Below are 6,308 nucleotides of genomic sequence, written 5' to 3'. Positions count from 1 at the left end.
GGATATGACCTGATCACAAAACGGTTTGAAGTTCCCATACACATTGCGACGTGGATAAACCCCGAAAACCTTCCGGTAAGTGGAAGACAGGAAAGACCACATCGGAGGCGCTCTGATGCTGTGAAGTGTCCAGAAGACGCAAATCTGCGGAGACGGAAGGTCAATTAGAGCCGCCAGGGCTGTGGGGGAGGGGAGTAACGGAGTGACCGCTAATGAGCACAAGTTCGTCCTGGGACGAGGAAGCCCTAGGACCGGCGTGACTGTGCCAAACCACACACGTCATACCTCAGCACAGCGCGGGTTGTGGACATGGATTATGTCTCAATATCGCTGCTACTGAATAGAAGCGACTTGTTAGAGACATCTTCTAAAAGTCACTAACACCTCGAGCGTCTCCCCCGCGTGAACAGCGGTGTGTGGCCGAGCCCCGGACGCGCCTGCTGGCGAGCGTTCAGCACACCCGGGAGGAAGCAGGCCGCTGGCGAGCGCAGTGGGGTCACTCACGGAACCCTGAGGCCCGGGACACAGGAGCAGCTGCCCGCAGACCCTGGCCAGCCGGCCGCGTGGGACGCTCACCCCTCAGAGAGGTCAGGCAGGTGCCGCAGCTCCGAGGGGTCCCATCAGCACCCAGCCTCCCCGAGGGGGCGCCGCAGCAGAGCAGGGACCTGAGGGCGGGCCGGCCGGGGCGCTCCGGGCAGGGCGCAGGGGTGGAGCGAGCTGGTTTGGCATGCGTGGGGTTAATGTGAAATGTAACCTGCTGTCCTGGAGGGCCGTGAGCAGGACCCCCACGCCCGGCCACTCGGTGCTCAGTCTGCGTCCAGGGGCCCCTTTCCCTCTGCCTCCCCTCTGTGGGCACAGGCCCAGCACGGACTGGGCAGTCCTTCCCCCAGCCCATCCCTGGTTCCCACGAGTCTGTGGCCAGTGAAAACCCCGCGGACTCAGTGAACGCGTGGAAGGCGCCTTCCGCCGGCCCACAAGAGCTGTGGCCTCACGCAGACCCTTCTGCATTCCCTGTCGGAGCCTCCTTTCCCGCTGCACCGTCTGGAGTTTCTGGGGAATGCCCCCCCCCCACTGCACCCACACAGCCCCTCGGCATCCGAGTTATCCGGGCAGGCTGCTGGGGGAGGCCCCCGGGGTGGAGGGTGCGGGAGACCTTACAGAACCCCGCTCGCTGGAGCCCTTTCCCGGACACATGGTCTCGAGGCCACAGCGACCCCTCCCGTCTTCCGGTGCCACCCCCCAACATGGGCATGCGGTCACAGGCCAGCAGAGGCAGGGTCTGAGGGGACGCGGGTATCGGCCCCAAGCCAGGGGCTGGCCGCGGTATCCTTGGTTAGTCAGACTGAGCACTGAACCAGTGTTTTACGCAGAGAATGAGGGGTGGGGTGCAGGCAGGAGGGTCCACCCCGAAATTCCGCATCGAAGACCCTCTGCAGCAGACAGACGCTCCGTCGCAGGAGGCACATCTGGACGCACGCTGCGGCATTGCCAGTCATTATGAAGGAACGGATGCAGCACAGATGTCCACCGATAAGGAACAGTCAGATGGAAAGTCTCAGATGGCATCAGGCAGTGGAGGAAGCCAGGGTCAGACGTACTGGGGAGGGATCCTGGCTACAAGAAATAAAACCAGGTGCCTGCGCGTATTTGCACGGACACACGCGTGGCTGCCGGAGACTGCCTGGACGGACAGCACGGGCCAGCGGCCGCCTGCGGGGGACAGTGGGTGGACAGGAGGGGTGGAGAGAGCGGCACTTGTCCAGGGGACCCTCTATTTAGGCTTCCGCCAGGAGGATGTGTGTGCCCCTGTGGGATAAATGCACGCATGAGACCGGGGAGAAGGCGCATCCATGTGCGCCACGGCGAGGTCACCGCCGTCATGCCTGAAACAGCCAGCGGGCAATCCCTTCCCGACACCACCTCCAAGTCCATTAGAAATAAGTGTCCGGCCAGCAGCAGCGCAGCCCCCAGGGCTGCGTGTCCAGGGCCACACGCGGACACTCCCTGCCTTTGGGGCCTAGGTCCATGTCGGCGCACACCCACGGGTGGCAAGCACCTGCCTGCGGTCTGGACACCCTGGGTGGAAAGACCGGCAAACAGCGGCAAGTGAGGACGAGAGCGCCAAGAGAGACGCCAGGGCGCGGCGTCCCCCCGGAGCGCCCTCTGTCTGCCAGGACCCCGCCCCCGGTGAGGATGCGTGCGCCCTGCGTCCGATGGACAGCCTTGCAACGCAGCAAACCTTCGTCCCCGGAGTGCGGCGGGACGGGGGACGGAGCAGCGGGCCAAATCGCAGCGTCTGATTGCAGGATAGAGGAGTGTGAGCACGTTGTCTGGATTATTTCTAGATCCGTAAGCACAAGCAGGCCGTGTAGGCTCTCGGAGCCCCGCCCCCCCAGCCGGGGGGCGGCTGCACACGTCCTCGGGGAGGGGGGGGGGTTTCCCCAAAGGGCAAGGAGAGCGGGCCTTCCAGCTACAGACGGCCGGCCGGGGCCAGCCTCCTCTCCCGCTAACGACCAGACCGACTCACCTCCACAGAGACCATCGGGGAGGGACCTTCTCCTGCGTGAGATCGCGGCGCCGTGAACAGGAGGCCCCAGCCTGGTGACTCGAAGCGAGAACAGGGCCGGGGGGGGGGCCGTCCCCCTGCAGAAGGTCCAGGGAGGCTCCGGTGCAAGCCTGCGGGCACCTCCCTCCGCCCCAAAGACACAGCCTTCAGTGCCGCCTGCCAAGGGTGGGAAAATAAAGACCCGGCCAGACTGCCCGCGTGCCTTCCTAAAATCGACCAAGAACTTGCAGGAAAACAAGAGGAAACAGGAGAGGAGCAGGCATGGCCCCCAGCGGGCCGGGGGCTCCCCGAGAGGTCAGCGCAGGACCCAGGGAGGCCCTCCCACCAGCACCGGCACCCCGGAAGTGGGCTCTGAAACAGGGGTGCCGACAAAACGCTCCATGGCAGGAGAGTCTGAAAAAAGGGGTCAGAAACACGTAACAGGGGGAGGCACACGGAGTTGAACATGGGAAAAACACAACAGATTTGAAAGTCCAGGAAAACCCAGAAAACCTTGATTCCCTGTTTCTCCTGTGACTAATACGGACTAAATTCCCCACAAGTAAACATTTCATATATTTCCAAATTAGGATAATGTATATATGTAAATAAAATATGAAGACCAGGGTGCCTGGGGGCTCCGTCCATTAAGCTTCCGACTTCGACTCAGGTCATGATCTCATGGCTCGTGGGTTTGAGCCCTGCGTCGGGCTCTGTGCTGACAGCTCAGAGCCTGGAGCTGCTTCGAAGTCTGTGCCTCCCTCTTTCTCTGCCCCTCCCCTGCTCACGCTCTGTCTCCCTTTCCCTCTCCCTCAAAAATAAATAAACATTAAAATACAAAGACTGAATTTTGGTTACAGAACAGGATGTAGGCACTTTATGCCCTGATGACGGGAAAGCAAACTCGGGTCTAGAAAAGGTCAAGGAACAGCGTCCAGGGAAAGAGAGCTGTGCCTGCCGGATTGAGGGCAAAGAAATAAAAAACAGTGTGCAGAGGGTTCGTGCTGTAACCACTCCTTGACACGAGGGTAACGGGGTAAGAACGTACGTGATCTCACTGGAGGGACGGAGGGGCAGGAGGGAGGCCAGAGTGGGCTGGTCACACACAGGACCACTGGCAGGACGGCTGTCACCGAGGGGCTCCCTGGAGGGTGGCTCACTGGGGGAGGGGGTTCCCTGGAGGAGGGGGTTCCCTGGAGGAGGGGGTTCCTGGATGTGGAGCTCCCTGGAAGAGGGGCTCTGTGGAGGAGGTTCCCTGGAGGGGGTTCCCTGGAGGAGGGGGTTCCTGGATGTGGGGCTCCCTGGAGGAGGGGGTTCCCTGGAGGAGGGGGTTCCCTGGAGGGAGTTCCCTGGAGGACGGGCTCCCTGGGGGTGCTCCCTGGAGGTGGGCTCCCCAGAGGAGGCCTGCCTTGTCGATATCTCTGGGCTTGTGGGGAGCAGCCTTGAGGACCAGTCTGCCCACAGGGGGACCCCCTCCTGGCCTGTTGGTCTCCTGGCTGAAGAAGCTCAAAGTGACTGGGTGGCAGTTACACCTCCAGGCTTAACGAAACCCCCGGGACCCAGCCTTGCAGACCACAAACCCCAGAGTCGTGGGGACAAGACCCCTAAGCGACTGACGGGAGGAGAGAAGGGCCCCTCACACCCCACCAGCAGGGACGGGAGTCCTGGGGTGCGGAGGAGCCCGGCTGGCTCTCCCTGTGAGGGGAAGTGCCCCCCGCGCTGTTCTGTGCGGTCGGGGGCCCAGGAAGGCCCGCTGTCTCCTGCCGGCATGGTGACACACGTCAGGCAGCGCGGCTGGCGCGGCCCTGGGCACAAAGGGCCCATCCTGGACGGTCACCCTTGTCCCCACCCACGATCGTCACCTCTAGACTGAGCTGCTCTCAAACTGTCTCTTCGTGTGTCCGTGGGACCTGGTGTGGATAGAGGGCTCCGCATGGCCTGCAGGGCCCAGTCATTCTGCGTCACAGAGCTCCCGCTCGGGGCTCAGAAATGGAAGCCACTGGACGTCCTGGGCGGGGCCGGGGAGCGTGAAGGCAGGGCGGCCGGGGCACCTGCGGCACGGGACCGGGTCTCAGGGGCCCGGACAGGGCAGCCCGCCGCGCTCCGGCCCCTTCAGCCTGCGATGATGTTCTTGAGAGTGTGACACTCTTCGGGGTGCCCGGGGGGCTCAGTCAGTTAAGCATCGACTTCGGCTCAGGTCGTGATCTCACGGTTCGTGGGTTCGAGCCCGGCATCGGGCTCTGTGCTGACAGCTCGGAGCCTGGAGCTGCTTCAGATTCTGCATCTCCCTCTCTCTGCCCCTCCCCTGCTCGCAGTCTCTCTCTCTCTCTCTCTGAAAAATTAATAAACATTAACAAATTAAGAAAAAGAATGTGACACATTTTTTAGTTTATAAGAGGCCCACAAAGGCTGGGTGTGAGCTGGACACTAGTAAGGGCGGCAACGTGCCTGGGAGAGGAGGGCAGCAGGGAGTGGCTGGTGTTTAACAAAATAATTAGCTAAGAATTTGGGAGATGGAAAGGAAAACACACTTTGGGCTTCTCAGCCTCTCGGTCATGGAAGGCGACAGTGCGGCCGGGACACGGGACGTGGAGAAAACCGAGTCGGCGGCTCGTTCGCATTGGGCTTTTCCATTTCAGAGTACCAGCGGCTGCTCTTTCACGTGGAGAGATCTCCCGCGCTCCAGCGAGGAGAGTCACACTGTGTGCACAGGCCAAGTGCCCCTGCCCTCTGGCGAGTGACCTGTCCTCCAGGGTCCTCGGCCCCACCTGGACGCGGAGAGCTTCCACGAAAATCTCCGGGAGCGCAGGGGAAGGAACACGCGCCCATCAGCGACCTCGGGGGGTGGGGGCTCCTGGGAAGGGGATGGGGGGCAACGGCCCCACTGCCTCTGCCAAGCCCTCCAGCAGCCTCTTTCCCCGATTCTGAAAAGTGCTGACATTTTGCTCAGGACATATTGGGGCCCTGGGGCTGCCCCGACAAGTTACCGCAGGTCGGGGGGCTTCACACAGCAGAAAGGGCTCTCTCACGGACTAAAGCTTTCCCCCCAAGAGGAACATCGGCCTGGCGCCCTGCGGGCCCCCCAGGCCTCCCGGACTCCCAGCATGGGGGCAAACGGCCTCGGCACCTCGGGACCCCGTGCACAGGGTTTCCCGGTCCCCCCAAGCTCACTGGACATCAGAGGCCCCACAGGCCATGGCACGTCTTTGCTAATTAGGCTTTCCGATTATGCGGCATCGAGGGCGTAGGGAAGCGCGGGAGCCTGGTCTGCCCGGAGCGCCGGCCTCGGCGGGACGGGCGCCTGGAGGCCGTCGTCCAGTGTTTGCTCTGGGAGCGGCCGCGGCAACTAAAGCCTGGAGCTCGCGGGCCACCGGGCCAGCAGCCGCACCCGCACCCGGAGCTGCCCCGGGGTCAGCCCCTGCCTGCGGGCATCCCTGACCAGGCCCTCCCCCGCAGAGGCGCCTGGGGTGCCCCGGAGGGAGGGCAGGGTCTGTGCCCCCCGCCACCCCGTCCTCCAGTCTCGGGGCTGCCGTGAGGCTCTGCTAATCCTGTTTTTAAAACTTCCAGATTTGTTCATCGTAAATTTTCTGCATTCGTTCTTCTGAAATACCGCATTAAAACGGCATGTGTCTTGAATCCCGAGGTGTCTGATGCGCCCCCATGTCGCGCTCGAGGTCCGCCCTTCCCCCTCCGGCGGGGCCCTGACCGTGGCCCAGACACTGCCTGAAACCGAAAACCCCGGCAACGACGACGTGGCAGCTCG

This window comes from Suricata suricatta, chromosome 3 (assembly GCF_006229205.1).
Source record: "Suricata suricatta isolate VVHF042 chromosome 3, meerkat_22Aug2017_6uvM2_HiC, whole genome shotgun sequence".
Classification (NCBI taxonomy): domain Eukaryota; kingdom Metazoa; phylum Chordata; class Mammalia; order Carnivora; family Herpestidae; genus Suricata; species Suricata suricatta.
This window is presented reverse-complemented; position numbering follows the sequence as displayed.